The sequence below is a fragment of the Camelus bactrianus genome, chromosome 7 (genome assembly GCF_048773025.1).
Source record: "Camelus bactrianus isolate YW-2024 breed Bactrian camel chromosome 7, ASM4877302v1, whole genome shotgun sequence".
Classification (NCBI taxonomy): Eukaryota; Metazoa; Chordata; class Mammalia; order Artiodactyla; family Camelidae; genus Camelus; species Camelus bactrianus.
Window position 1 is genome coordinate 50,732,370 of NC_133545.1, and position 16,910 is coordinate 50,749,279.

General features: G+C 35.0%; 1 long non-coding RNA gene across 1 annotated transcript in view; it reads right to left on the minus strand.

The window, feature by feature from the left end:
- LOC141578161 (uncharacterized) overlaps positions 1-16,910 on the minus strand; it is a 404,029-nt gene that overhangs the window by 4,761 nt on the left and 382,358 nt on the right. The window lies entirely within an intron of this gene.

Genomic DNA, 16,910 nt, shown 5'->3' on the forward strand with positions numbered 1-16,910 from the left:
AGAATCCTCCTAAATCAAACTCTCTACCAAGCATCAGAAAAATCTGCCATTACCTGATTGGTAGGTCTGTAATGATAAAGGAGATCTGGTTACATAATTAATCAAGGGGATGTAGCTGAGGGTGGAGTGTCCTGTATAACAGCGGGTTCTCCACCCTTCCCTCCTAAGGCAGGGTGGGAGAATTTCCCTTGTAAAACTTTACACTTTAGCTGACTTGTTTTCCTGGCTGAGCATAGACTGACTTCCCATCTGCCTTCACAGGGGCAAGGAGTCCTGATGAGAATGGATTAGCAAAATTCAATTTATTTCCAGCTTTTGGGCAAATCTTTTACATTCTTTTAGTCCCTGCTTTGGGTTGAGTCCATGCTGGTTATCTGAGTCTATAAATAAAGAATAGTGAAGAGCAATTGTGTTTCTGAAAAAAAGCATGGACATCAATAATTATTGTGGAGTACATTGGTATTTAATGGAATACCAAATGGATTATTCTACAATGTAAACAATCCTTATCTAAACTTTTCAGAAAAGGTAGTTTTAAATATTTAACTTATTAAATATTTTATTTTTCCAAATTTACTTATTTAAACTAAGATTTTGTGATGCTGATTTATACCAACTTTTTGCTTGATTCTTTGAAGCAAATCACCATCACCAAAATACACATCTGTATTAATAAAAATACTAATCTGACTCCCTCCTAGTGTTTTGACAGTAAATGGAAAGCACATGAAAAATGGAAAATGCAAACTTTGACTCTTTTTATTCTTGAACAGCTCAGAATTAAATATTAACTTTGTCAAGAACTGAATTTTTATGTAGTAACATGAATTTAACCCCTTCTTTTAATTTTTACATAGTAAAGTCTAAATAGATATGTATCTAGTAATTTATATTTTTCTTTTAATGTATAGATAAGAAATTTATATACTTAGACCATTAAATAAGCATATAAAAATATACTCCCAAAATTGCTTTAAAAAGCATTTGGAATGAAAGTTGTGGTTTAATTTATTAATAAGATATAGATGCATTAAAAATTTTTCATTTACTCAAATAGCTTATTTGCATATTCCATATTTTTAATTTTAATACTGAAGTACAAACTTAGATTTCTCAAAGAAGAGTTTCATTCTATTTTTTAATGTATGCTTAAAATTTGAGAGGATTTAGCATCACAAATCTTTCCTTTTTAAATATTTTTCTTGCAGAAAATACAAATTAAAATAAAGATAACATACAAATATGGCCATATTGGCTGTCTTACCCAGCAGAAAGCAAGCCACTAATGTACTCTAATATGATGTCCTTTCCCCCATTTTAATAAGAAGGTTTGTGTTGTTCTGACATTAAATGGATTAAGCAGCAAGCCTGCTGAGAAAAATACTCAAAGGTATTAAACCCTTGCAGTGTTGGTTTAACTGTAAGTACTGTAAAATAAGATTAAGTCTGAGTTTGGAAGAAGAACTAGATTTGACATAAGACTAAAAGGTAGCAATATTCACAGATGCCTGAATTAATGCTTCATTGAAAAATATAATTAGCACAAGATTTGAAAATATGTCTCCTTTGGCAAATGTCTTCAGAGAGTAATCAGTGCCGTAGACTGATGTAGTGGAAAGAGCACTGGGCAAGTGGCCAAAAATCTTTGAATTCACATTTGTTGCTCTAGCACTCGCTAGCTCTGTGACCTTGGATAAGAAATTTCTGAAGTCTTTGAATTGCAGTAAGGTGGATGTGGCCAGTTGGCAATCTGCCTCTACTATATAGTGTAGCTTCTGTACTGCAGAAGCTAGAAGGCTAAAAACTGCATTTCCCAGATTCCTATGCAATTACAGCTGCAGATGCAAATTAGGTTCAGCCAATTAGATGCACTTGTTGAGATTGAGATGGCAGAAGTCAAGTGGAGGTCATCTTCCTGCTGCTTGCATTGTTTTCTGCTAATAAGTGAGGCTGCTGAAGACATGATTTTTGTGTGGTAGGTTCCAGCATTCAAGTTCTACACTTCATGGGATTTGAGAAGCTGTTAGCGGCAGCCGCAGTGGTGCTTTCCTGTTCCTTACTTGTAGCTACAGTAGTGTGCTTCTGAACTCAAATTCTGCAGTAACTTCTGGATTCCTCACCTTTCTGACTGAAGCAGAAGTAGTAGTTCCCCTAAATAGGTCAGTTTTGCAGTGTTCTGGAAACATTCCTGGATGCCCAGCCTAGAGCCTCCATATTTACCCTTTTTAATTATTTTGTAAGCTTTTAATTCCCTGTATTTAATTTTTGTCTGCTTAAAAGTACCTGGAGCTTATTCTGTTTCCTGTCCTGAACCTTAGTTGATACACACATTTGCAAATTTCATTCATACCTCCTATGGTCATTGAGAAAACCAAACTGTACTAAGTTATTTAATATCATTTCCTCTTTTTTTGAAAAATGGATATTCATGATATTTCAAGCCGCTGTTAAAAATGCCTCATGGTATTTTCCTGTCATTAATTTTGCTCAGATAATATTGATCTAAATACATTTTGTGAAATACTGGTTCTCTTGGGCAAATAACACAGAAGTGACAATTGCATATTCTCTAGGTATCTAGATATTATGAATCTCTAGTCCTCAGAATGCCCATGGGTTTGAATTATATCTTTCTTATCAGTGAAATGAATAGTCCTTACTCCAATTTAAAATTTTCCTCATTTCAACTTTATATTTTGCTGTATTATTGTTTCATTTTTTATGATGGTAATAATTAGAAGCACTGTGGATGATTCTATAAGTAGAAATGGACTGATAGACATAATTCCATATCTGAAAAGATTCTGAGCAGATTTGGAAAAACTTTGCTCTGTATTTTCTGACCACATACTTTCTAAAGTAATAAAATAATCCTTTTCATCATCTTCCCCCCCACCCCCAAAACAGTTTTTATTGCATCTGTGGCACCAAAAGACTTTTTAATCTTTAATCCAGCCCATGTGCCAAACCAGCATCAAGGTATCAATGTTCTTCAGATCGGTTGTGTATTTCCTGACTGTTCTTCATTGTTCTCTGGTTTTAGCCTTGCTCCTGACTCTCGTCTCCTTTTCTGTTTGTGTTTCTTCTGTGCCCTTGACACACACACACACACACACACACACACACACACCTATACATCTAGATAAAACTAGGAATGGTTTTGGTCCCTTAGGACCTAAATTCATTCACTTAGACATCAATTATGATAAACACTCTCCAGTTCTCCCCAATAGGAGAATTCAGAAAACAAGACAATTACACTGAGTATTCATGACTTTCTTATATAATTTTAAATATTGGACAGAATAAATTACATCAAATATTCTAGTGCTCTGTGGATAAAAGCTTATTTATTTATACCCACATATATAAAGTTCTGTCATAGAACTCTATTTTCATTATTTCATGTAAAATTTTGTTATCAACCAATTCTAATCTTAATAAAATATTTCCTAATTTTCAGATTTTTACCTTGAATTTCCCTACCCCCTATTGAATACTACCAAAAACTTTTTTCTAAATAAACATGCCACTTCTCTTCTCAGAAGCCTGTAATTTCTTCTTGTCTATTAATCAGATTTGAATAGCCATCTTAAGATACCCTATAAACTAATCTAGCTTTAATTCTTAACTAATTTTATCTTCCCCATTCCCTAACATATGCCCTCTACTTTAGACAAATTTTTTTTTATCATTTCCTGAATGTATTCAATTCATACTTCTTTCTTCATCATGTTTAGTTGGAAAATCTACTCTCCACTTACTCAAACTGAACCCATCAATCTCTTAAAGTACTTGGTTGTACTAAGTGTTTGTTCTTCACATTAACTTATATTTTATCATATTACTTATGATTTTTTCCATTAATAAGCCATAATTGTCATGTAATTGAAAAACATGCTGGTGAAATGTTACATGCTTAATCAGTATGTGTTTAATTGAGTTGAATGTATATACTTAACACAACATAGCCCTGAACATTTTTTTGTTGTTGAAGTTAAACATCCTAAAAAAGACATTCATGTTACATATTATTGTTGGGTTGGTAACTGGCAAGGTTTCTCAGCTACAATGTCTCTTCTTTTCAGATGTCAATAACAAGTCATATATTACTTGTAATTCAAGATGATCTAGCTAATTTGGTTTATATGCTGAAGCCAGATCACTTCATTAATTGTACAGTCTAATATTTACCTGTTAGGGATAAAGGATGCATTCGTTCAACAAATATTTAAGTATCTGCAGTGCACTGAGTGATGAGGATAGCATCAAAAATAGGACATGGTTTTTGCATTGTTTTTAGAAAATGCACTGAGCATTCGAGGTGAGGGGAGTGAACAGGGAATCACTGTGGAATGTGATGAGTTTCAGGATTATGGTAAATACAAGGTATTCTGAAAGCACATAAGAAGGATGCCTAATCTAACCTCGGGGGTTCTGAAGTGATAGGCTAATCGCTGAAGACCAAGCATTACCCAGCAAGCAAGGCTTGAGAAATTCAGAAGAAACCTGGGGCAAGGTCTGAAGGCATAGATGGGAAAGTCTTGCTTGGCATATGAAAAGTTTAAGGATATAGGAAAAGTTATTTAATTACTTAAATTTTTCTGCTGGCATATTCAGTTCTGATTCAGACTTAATATGATCCTAGTTCATATCTTAAAATCTAACAAAGCACCTCAAAACAAAAGAACACACTCGGAATAATATATTTTAAAATAATATTTCAGTAGCAATTACTATCCCTAAAATGTTTGCAAGGGAAAAATTCTTTTCCTTCTGTCTTATGGTACGCTCCTAAGAGCTTTCAAAGAGGGAGTGCTCTCAAGAGAAGGGGATGTGAAAAGTAAGACAGAGGGGAAGGACTGAAGCAGGAGAGTGGTCACAGCTGGAGCCTGGCGCCAGCCGGGTCCTGTGGGAAACTCTAGAGCATGAACTGTATCACAGAGTTGGTCCCATCTTGAGGCAAGAAGACTTGCTCGCATCATGAGGAGGGAAGGGTGGATAACCTGGATGTTGGACATGGAGGCTTCCATAAAGCAGAGGGAAATGTTAAGAAGGGGAAGCAGTGAGCCTGGCCAGCCAACACTCAGAGCATCTGGGGGATGGATACAGCTGGTAAAGCGGATCTCGGTGGGGAACTAACAGGACCTTCGAAACAGTATTTCTTACATTTCAGGAATTTTGAGTTCCAACAACAACAAAAATACTCATTCAAATGTCTTAATATACTTCCATGTATCATAGAACTTAATTGGTTTTGTTGATTTTTAGAAAAGTAATTTAAGCATTAAAGAAGTTACATACTCTCTCTCTCTCTATATATATATAGCCCAAGACACATCTATATGACGTAATGAATACAGTCTCTTTTGAAATTAATCATTTCTTCTGTTTTATTATATACTAGAAACCTGCCAAAACAGACATTAGCCACTAGATTGGAAAAGAATAGTCACACTGTGATGAGCTATTGTATAGTTGCTTTTTTAGAAAAAGCCTTAGTTTATTTTCCTTTGTTTTTCTTCCTACGATTTTTCTTTTTTCTTTTCTTATTATCTCTTTTTCCTTTGAAATTTTTCTTTAGCTTTTCTCTCTTTCTCTCTCTACTTTTCCTCTCTCCCTTCCTTTCCTTCCTTTTTCCTTCTTTCTTTACCACTGTTGTGAAAGAATAGAAGCCTATCACAGAATAACCAAAGCTAAACCTGGGACTGGAAAAATCAAATTGTTTCAGGAAATTGAACATGCTTTTATATTTTTCATTTTCATTCACCTAAACTTTTATGAACTATTTCATGACTGTGTTCTTCTCTGAATTTTAATCTTTTACTTCCAAAATACCTCCCCAATAAATTGAATAAAATGTATTGTGTTCCATCATCATTCAACTTTGATGAATTTATAGTGTGTTCTTTGAAATGACATTTTTGAAAAAGATAAGTTCCTTAGAGATCCCACAATCCAGGGAGCAGGATTTCCTAAAACCGTTGTACTGAGCTAAGTTACTTACCTATTTTTGTATGGAGTCAACTTGTCATCAAAACAGAATTAACATTGCATTCCCCTTTGGTCAAGGACACATTACACATTTAGTGCAGCATTCACATCTCTCAGGAATCCAGAACCATAAACAATTAGTTGCATACACTTCTTATAACATAAGGTGACTTACAATGTGCTCTGCTACTGTTTAAAATTAAGTGCTTACCACTACATATTGCACCCATGAAAACATTACAGGATGGCATAATTTAGCTCTAATAATTATGAACTTTTTTTTTTGTTATAGGTAGTGGCTCCACTGATGATGATATAAAACTCTGACATGATTGTTGTGATTGCATTCTATTTTTAAATATCTGTTGTGTGAGTATGGCAACCAAAATATTAGTCATAATGGTAATTCAGTAATTGGTTTACTCAATTGTTGAATGGGGCACTGTGTCTATCCCTATGCCAATGACCTGTCTTTGTTACTGTGGTGATACAAGGAGCACAAATTGCTTGGTGCATTCATGTCAGTACAAATTGTACTAGTCAGGAAAAAATGAGGATGAAGGGGTCCACTTGTCCTCTTTTGAATTTATTAGCTCTGTAAGGAGTATTTTGATTTAAAAAAAAGTTTTAACACATATGTATTCAGTTTCCATATACCTTATATAAACTACAATTATCTTTAGTTTTCAAAAATGAATAAAATTTATCTTTTCCATTCAATTCTTTTTTTTTTTAATGAAAATTAGTGTTTATCAGATACAGGTCCTGTGCATTTTACATATTTCCTTTCAACAACCCTATGAAACAGGTGCTTCTTAAAAAAATTAGAATAAAGTTTACATACTATAAAATTCACCATTTTAAAGTTTTACAGTTGAGTGGGTTTTGCTGTATTCACAAGGTTATGAATCTATCATAATTCCAGAACATTTCATCACCCTCCTCCCCAAAAAACCCCATACTCATCAGCAGTCACTCTCCATTCCCTTCCTGCCAGCTTTTAGAAAACCACTAATCCACTTTCTGCCTTTAGGGATTTGTCTATTGTGGACTTTTCACATAAATGCAATTATACAATATATGGATGGCCTTTTGGATTAGCTTCTTTCATTTAGCATAACATCCTTAGGGTTCATCCAAGTGCTAGCACCTATCAATATTTCCTTCATTTTAATGGCTGAATAACTTTCTGTTGATATATCACAGTTTTGTCTATCCATTCATTAGTTGATGGACAATTGAGTTGATTCTATTTTTTTATCCATTTTGCGTAATGCCACTACAAACATTCATATACAATTTTTGTGTAGATATATGTTTTTATTTCTCTTAGGTATATATCTAGAAATAAAAATGCTGGGTAATTGGGTAACTCTTTAACTTTCTTAGGAAACTGCCCAATTGTTTTCCAAGTGGCTGAGCCATTTTACATTTCCACTAGCAATGCATGAGGGTTCCAATTTCTCCACATCCTTGCCAACATTTGTTACTGTTGTTCTTTTTCACGATAACCATTTTAGTCAGTATGAAGTGATATTTCATTGAGGTTTTGATTTTTATTTTCCTAATGACTGTCATTGGGCATCTTTCTCTGTGTTTATTGGCCATTTGTATATCTTCTATGGAGAAATGTCTATTAAGATTCTTTTTGTATCCTAAATTAGGTGACTTCGTTGTTATGTTGTAGGAGTTCTTCATATATTCTGACGACTACACTCATCAGATGCATGATTTGCAAATATTCTGTCAGTTTTCACTTTCTTAATAGTGCTCTTTGATACACAAAAGCTTTAAATTTTCATGAAGTCCAATTAGTCTGTTTTTTCTTTTGCTGCTTATGCTTTTGGTGTCATATCTAAGAAGCCATGCCAAATCCAAAGTCATGAAGGTTTACCCCTATTTTTTCTAAGAGTTTCATAGTTTTTGTTATTCCTTTTAGGTATTTGTGAGATCCACTTTGAGTTACTTTTTGTGCATGATGTGAGGGAGGAGTCGAGCTTCATTCTTTTGCACCTGGATATCCACCTTTGTTGAAAAGACTATTTTTCCCCCATTGAATTGTGTTGGCATCCTCTCTCTAAAATTAATCATTGTCATCCTCTTTTTCTTTTTTTTTGAAAAGACTGAAGAATTTTAGGTTTATTTTTTTTAATGCATAACTACTTTGTGTTCCCAAGCATAGACTTGTTTATAAGGAAAGAGTATACAGCCTCCTGTTACACACATCATTTAACACTTTGAGGATTCTGAGATCAAGTTTAAGAATTATACATCAAATACTGTCAATTAAATTTTAACATACAAAACCTTCACAAACCCCCAAATTTTCCAAGCTTAGAAGGGAGATTCTAGGACTCTATTACACATTTCCTAATTGGAATTCTAAAAAATTTTCTGTTAAAAAGAAATTAATCTTAGTGGATTACAGTTCCTAAATGCTTGAAAACAAATAATAGGTAGATGAACTCCTCACAGCCTCAAACAAATTGAATCCTACGTGGGAGGTCATGGCGGGAGTAGGTGGAAAGCACAAAATAAAGCTGCTAAAATGATCAATTAATGCACAGATGTTGGTGAGCAAAGACCAAAAGGTAAATTCTTCTAGCAGTTAACTGACAGACCCTTCATTCTCTCTCTGTTCACCAAGGGGGGTTTATTTGCCTATGAAGATGGCTTAGTCAAATACGAGTCTAAATCCTACTCCCTTTACTCTTTTTAATTGAAGTAGTTACATTGTATCAATTTCTGGTATACAGCATAATATCCCAGTCATGCATATACAAATATATATTCATTTTCATTAAAGATTATTATAAGATATTGAATATAGTTCCCTGTACTATACATAAGAAACATTTTTTAAAATCTTTTTATATATATATAGAGGCTAACATTTGCAGATCTCAGACTTCCAAATTTATCCCTTCCCATCCCTTTCCCCAGTAACCAAAAAATGTAAGACAAGACATGATAAAACTCCTAGAAGAAAACATAGGCAAAACAGTAATTGACATAAATCTTAGCAATGTTCTCCTAGGGCAGTCTACCCAGGCAATAGAAATAAAAGCAAAAATAAACAAATGGGACCTAATTAAACTTATAAGCTTTTGCACAGCAAAGGAAGCCATAAGCAAAACAAAATGACAATCTACAGAGAGGGAGAAAATATTTGCAAATGATGTAACTGAGAAAGGCTAATTTCCAGAATATATAAACAGCTCATATAACTTATTAAGAAAAAAACAACCCAATCCAAAAAAAGGCAGAAGACCTAAGCAAACAATTCTCTAATGAAGACATACAAATGGCCAATAGGCACATGAAAAAATGCTCAGTATCACTAATTATCAGAGAAATGCAAATCAAAACTACAATGAAGTATCACCTCACGCCAGTCAGAATGGTCATCATTCAAAAGTCCACAAACGATAAATGCTGGAGAGGCTGTGGAGAAAAGTGACCCTTCCTAAAATGTTGGTAGAAATGTATTTTGGTGCAGCCATTATGAAAAACAGTATGGAGATTCCTCAAAAAACTAAAAATAGACTTACCATATGACCCAGCAATCCCACTTCTGGGTATATATCCAGAGGGAACTCTAATTCAAAAAGATACATGCATCCCAATGTTCATAACAACACTATATACAATAGCCAAGACATGGAAGCAACCAAAATGTCCATCGACAGAGGATGGGATAAAGAAGTTGTGGTATATTTCTACAATGGAATACTACTCACCCATAAAAAAGAATAAAATAAAGCCTTTTGCAGCAACATAAATGGACCTAGAGACCATCATTCTAAGTGAAGTAAGCCAGAAAGAGAAAGAAAAATACCATATGATACCACTCATTTGTGGAATCTAAGAAAAAAAAAAAGGACACTATGAACTCATCTACAAAACAGAAACAGACTTGTAGACATTGTCATCCTCTTTCTAAACAGACTTCCATGGACTCTCTCATATCACTTCCAAGTCATCTCATTTTTTTATTTTGACATTTCTGAAATCTCATTTCTTGCATAAAACAATGATTAAACCAAGTAAACAATAAGTACCAGCTTATTCATATGCCTTATTAACACTTTTCCCTTCAGATTTCCCTTTGCTTGTCAAAGAAAGGCAAACGTCAAGAAAATAATGTAGTAAGTGTAAATTTTAAAGTTTTAGAAGAGCTATATTTTGTGGAGCATTTACATGATATTATTTAAATGTATATATCTATAAGGAAAATGGCCATATTAAAGACATGTTTTGTTGTGGTTTTTCTCCATATAAAGATGCTCAACCTCAGAGGCAGATCAAGATGAATACCATTCCCTGTACAAACATGTATTGAATACCTGCCATTGTGCTAGCATCACTGATGCTCGAAAAACTAACATAGCTTCTATCCTCAAGGGACTTATCTAGGAATGCAGGAGGACCAGCAAACATAAGATTACATTCCAGCCTCATGGTATGGGCGTAAGTGTTGTAGAAGAACGAGGAACAACTAATTTCATCTCAGAGCGTTAGATCTAGAAAATAAAATAAACCTCTTCTAAAAAGACAAGAGGGAAGGCAAATGATTTCCAGCTAACTGGATGACATCCAAGGCAGAGAAGTATGAGGGGAAAGCATGATGTACTGAGAAAAGGATCAGTAGTTTGGTGTGACTAGATGCTGGAATAAGTGGGGAATACGGTGGCAACTGAAGACTGAGAGTACATTACAAACTAGGCTAAAGATTATGGATTTGATCCTCTGGCCACTGGAAGTCACAGAGTGTTTTTTTTAAGTAGGAAATGATCTAGTGCTTATCATAGTTTATATATTATTGCAGTGGTCTACTTCGTCTGCAGTGCCTCCACTCAAAACTGGTATTATAATGTAAGAGAGACTGTGTAACACTGTAGTCAAAAACTTGCACCCTAGAGATACAAATGCCAGTTCAAACTGACTCCTTCCAACTATATGGTTATGTAATTTTATGTCAGTCATATAACCTCTCTGTGGCTCTGTTTCCTCATCTAAAAACCTCACAGATTTGTTGTGAGAATTAAACAAAATAATACAGGTGAGACCTGGAATGTATTACATGCTCAGGAAATGATAGTTATACAAAAACGTCTTTGAAGGCTGTCTCATCTTTCCAGTGCCAAATGCAGGAAGACTTCAATCAATACTTTAGAATGACATGATGAGTTTAAGGGGTCAGGCCAGTAGCATTTGGAAATACAGGTCCAAAGCTTAAGAATGAGTTTGGGCATGGTAGTGAATTGCTATGAATCAGGATGTCATACAAATAGAAATATGAAATGAAGCTCTGATAGTTGTTAAGCTTCAACAGAGAGAGCAGAAAATAAGAGAATACTGTTCAGGAGGGAATGTTGAGAGGAAAGTAACTTTTAGGGGAGCAGTTTTTCATGATTTAGGAGTACACAATCTTTGTAAAAATGTTGGAAACTCTACACCCTCTTCCAAGGAGAATATGAGCAGATGTGGAGTGTTTTGTATGCAGTTTTAGGGGTTCATGGGCACCATAAACTCATCCGAAGGACCCCTGATTTAAGAAGTGAAGAAATAACAAAGAACAAAAATATGAGACTTGGAAGGAGAAGATAAGGAAGAAAATCCATTCTGGAATATATATTAACTAAGATTGTATCAAGAACCTAGGATCTTTGCTGGTGACTTGGAATACGAAATCATAAATAATTGTTTAGCATTTGGATAAAGATCCTTATTTATCCATATAGTCAAGTTCAAACCAAGTATCTGGCAACCTTAAATAGGGCAAGGAAAAGCCTCTTGCAGTGCTGACAACTTTATGGTCGAACATTTCACTGATTTCCTCCAACTACACTACTAGTCAAATACTGAGAGTATACATTGGGTAACATACATTGTATCTACACTGTTTTTCAAATGCACGTATCTCATCACCATTAGAATGTCAAACCCGTAAGAATGCCCAGGGAGTGATGTTTTCTAATTCTCAGGTTTTTCAGAAAGTTCTATTTAGACACAGTGGCTTATGTAGATATAGTAGTAGAAAAGTCTTCCTTAAATGCATGTTTCTTTCTAATTGAAATTGTTTCCATGTTTATAGCCTCAATCTCTTTATCTCTTTTTAAAAGAAATGGAAGAAAAGTTAAAAGGTCCTTAGAGTTCTATTTCTAACTAGTTCCTATTGATGCAGTGAGGTTATTCTTATCAATTGATTGGATTTTGCTCATCTCTTTGGGCCAGAATGCTTCAGCAATTAACCAGATTGATCCACTGTAAACTTTTACCTTGTTTTAAGTAGTAGTGAGGTCACTGTGGGGATTAAGGCTAGACCTAGTTTTTGTTCTGCCCTTTATACACAACCAAAACTAATTAGTCCAGGAAGCTGAGTTGGGGTTGGAGGGATGGTCTAGAGACGGGTCTGTGTTTTCTTGTGTATTTCCATAATTGTACAACCTGCTGTGTCCTAGGAAACATGTTAAGGGTTAAGAAAACAAAGATGAATATGGCAAACCTCTTTTCTTCAAAAGCTCAATCTAGCTGAGGCGTCAACATATAAATAGTTATAATTCACGTAGTAGAGTAAGTTTAGCTTCCTTGTGGTTAGTGGGGTGGAACGGTGTCATGGAAATCACAAAGGTGACACCTGAGAAAAAATCTGAAAGATGAAATACGAATTTATCTGAAAGTTGTGAAAGGGGAAGAGACTTCCAGGTAAAGGGAACAGCATGTTCAAAGTCAAGGTGGCATAAATAAGCATGATGTGTTCCTTGAATTACAAGGGGTTCGGTGTGGTGATATAAAAAGTGGGAGAGAAGATAAATGGGCTGCCGAATATTCTGTATCTTATGAACAAATTCCCACGAGTTTGTAGGTAGGTGTTTGAAAACAATGGTTGATTAATGAAATTTCTAATGCTATACTCTTGTTCATATGAAAGTTTACTATGATTAATTCATGATGTTTGTCTTGGGCTAGTAGTCAAGAAGGGGCTGCCTGGCTTTAAAGGAAAAAAAACAAAAACAAAAAACTTTACTTCTCCTGGGAAAATCTTTGGCAAATGAAACTGGAAAATAGGCTGGGAGTGGAGCATAAAGCACCTTACAAACTATGACAAAGCTTTTCTGTGTCTATGAGATCCGTGGATTTGTTTTTCTTTAAGAACTTTATTTTTTTAGAGCAGTTTAAGGTTCATGGACCCATAGATTTGCATTAAGAAGTCATTAATGAATGTGATGTTGTAGGAACTGTAGGAACTTATTGGAAAAATAACCAGTAACATTTTGGAAAGAAGTAAGAAAAGATAAGACCAGTTAGGAGGTGATTATAATACAAAAATAAAGGCTTGAACTAAAAGCATACAAATAAGCAGGGAGAGAACAGGATTAATTTGACAGGTATTCAGTGGATAAAATCAACAGTATTTGATACTCGACTGATGTGGAGGGAGAAGAAATTTTCTAGGGTAACTCCCATGTTTCCATCTCGGTGGCTGGGCAGATGGTGATGCCATCAATGAGACAGGGAATTAAGGAGTGTTTGGGATGGTTGGAGGAGGTGACTTTGGCATTGGGCATACTCAGTATAAATTGAGGGCTGCTCACCAAAATAAAAACATTATATAGGCAATTGGGAAATGATTCTGAAGTCTAAGGAAAGAGGAATATGCCAGAAATAGATGCTCGGGGTTATTAGCATGTAGCTGGTACTTAATTGCATAGCAGATGCACTAAAGAAGCCAACTGGTCACAGAGACAAGGGTCTACTGAGTGGCTTTACCTTGCATTCATCACTATAGACCACTGTTTCGTTTCCAATTTTGGAGAGCCAGAAAAATTTGTTACTGCTTCAGTTTTTCAGACACTCGGGAAAAATAATTATCTATATAAACCATATAACTGCATCCTCTGTTCTAGGAATATTTTCCCTCTTAACAAATTCCCCATTATAGAAACAAATTTTATTTATAAACCAGAAACAGACTCATGGACATAGAAAACAAACTATGATTACCAAAGGGGAAAGGGGGGAGGGATAAATTAGGAGTTTGGGATTTATACATACACATTACTATATATAAAATAGGTAAACAAGGACCTACTGTATAGCACAGGGAACTATATTCAATTTCTTGTAATAACATATAATAGAAAAGAATCTGAATATATATATGTATGTATGTATGTATAACTGAATTGCTTTGCCATACACCTGAAAATAACAATGTAAATCAACTACACTTCAATAAAAAATAAAGTAAAATAAAATTCCCCTTTATAAACAAGTAATTTTTTTAAATTGTATATTATATTCTAGGAAAGTGCTTAAAACACAAAAATAACAAAAGCCACTGATTTTCAGAACTGTTTTAGACAGAGTGTAACAGACATAAAAAATGGAGCTGTTTTCGCTGAATTAAGACTGTGACTGCTCAGTGTAGCTTACCAAGTGGTCTTGGAAAATCTGGGTCTCAACAGAACGTACTTTGGAAACAATGACCTATGTGGAGGTGCACCATTCCCGCCCTACTGACATGAGCACCATTTTCTTTACAGAAGTGCTCAGGTTTTCACCTTCAGTGTGTCCTCCTCCAGCAGTGCCCTGGAACTGGCTTGGACCAAATTGTGAGAGTGGGTTGTGCACCTCTTCCAATTTTGTATTCAGTAGGTCATGTGGATAGCTTGAAATCAGCCATAGAGGGTGTATTTACACCTCAGAAATCAGAATGCTCTACAAATTCAAGCTCCCCTCCCCTAAAGCTGTTAAACAATTACCAACACAAATTCTCTCTCTCTCTTTCTCTCTCGCTCCTCCAACCCACAATTTCAAAAAATATAGGACAAACTAGCGAAATTTGTATCTCTGTACCCTTTACTGACCATGTTTTCTCTAGATTTATTTTTTTCCTTGGGTAGTACTACCAACAGTTAGATTACAGTGATGTTTTACACTTCTGCTTTGGACCTAGGAGAAAGTCTGTCTTACAGTAAGTGAGTTCTGCAGATTTGCTACATTTTTTGTTTAATAAGGATGTAGGAGCTTTTCTGCTCGTCTCCTGTTTCCATGAAGAAGGAGTACCATTTGAGCAAAACTCCTAGCTTCCTGCTCTGCCTCTTTCTCATCCTTAATGAAAGATGAAAAATGAGTTACATGACAAAATGGAACATCTATCCATCCATGTTTCTCAAAGAGGTGAATTGCTAGGAAACCCCATCCTTTTTTCCTTGCTTCTCCGCCCAGGACCAATGAAAGATGGCATATCTGGGAGAGTTCACTTCATAGACCCAAACTTGAGTTCCTTGGGCTGTCCCAAAACCAACCTGGCAAACAGGGTACGAGAGTTTGCAAGTTGCTTTGCTGCAGAGGTAAAGTATGTTCTCCAACTGATTTATCAAGCATATGACTGACACAGATCTTCATTCATCTGTCTCCTATGTCTTTATTCTCAATCAGCTCTGAACACAGGAAGGAAAGAACTTAAAATTTTAAACAATCCCCTAAAAGTTCAATAACTTTCACGTATTGCAAGACTACTCAAATACCACCTCCTCTGTGTGATGTCTTCTCTCTCTTCCTCTCAACTATTAAAGCACTTGTTTCAAATCACTCACCTGGTGCTCATCATATACTCCTTTAGTGATGCATGCACATATCTTATCCACCAAGGAGAAATGTATCCAACGTTTCCTCTCATAGCTCTAGATGGATACACGAGTAACTGTAAGAGTCTGTATGTCAAGAGAGGCCAAAGGACAGTGGGGAAAGAGACCTACTTTTCAGTATGTCTTTTGCAGATTTTGGAGTTCACCCCATATCTTCTCAAAAATAAACAAAAAGAAAAACCCTCAGCCTAATAAAAACAATGTATGACCATTAAAGTCATTAGGATTATTTGCTATCGACAAGAGAAGATGAACAGAATTTATAATCCAGCATTTTTCACTGCACTGGAAAGATGGGCAGAATCTTTTGGAAGATTTATTTAAATGAAACTTAATTATAATTAAGCCTTTAAATCTATAAGCTATGTTTAATCTCTAGAAAGTAAGTGATATCAATCCAACCCTATTTGGAATTGTTTTATAGGACCCTTTTTGATGTTTTGCCTTGGATTTTTACTGACAAATACTTTTAAAAATAAACATCAGTTACTGTATATGCTTCTGTGTTTTTTTAAACTCATATTTTCTTAATATTCCATAGCTTGAAAATTACTTCCAGAACTCTGATCCAGGAGAAAAAATTATCTTCTTTAACTATATGATTCCTCAAATTAGATGAGTCATTTATCAAGTTAAAAAACAAAACAAAATGAAGTCATATAGATTGTGGTCAATCTAAAGCCTGCGCCTTATCCCAAAATGGAAAATGGGCCAACATGGAGCTGCTCTTGTTGACTCAGGGCTAAGAGACCCAGGTCCTGGCTACTTGGCTTTAATGTCCTTTATGGAGCACTAATTTAAGGGTCATTGTTCCAAACAGTCCAAGTAATCATCATGTTTCTCTTTTCCCCTTGTGAAGTAGGAAGCTCAAAGCTAAGGTCTGTGTCTTATACATCTTCCTGGGTGGGATTTTTTTAATGCATATACATACATATATACATTTTCATATTTTTTTCATTAAAGGTTATTACAAGATATTGAACATAGTTCCCTGTGCTATAAAACAAGAACCTACAATATGCTGCATACAAGAGACCCCCTTTAAGGAGAAGGACACACATAGATTGAAAGTGAGAGGGTGGAAAAAGATATTTCATGCAAATGGAAATGACAAGAAAGCAGGAGTTGCAATACTGATTTCAGAAAAAAATGATTTTAAAACAATGGCCATAAAGAAAGATAAAGAAGGACACTATAGAATGATTAAAGGAGCAATACAAGATGAGGACATTATATTTGTTAACATATATGCACCCAATA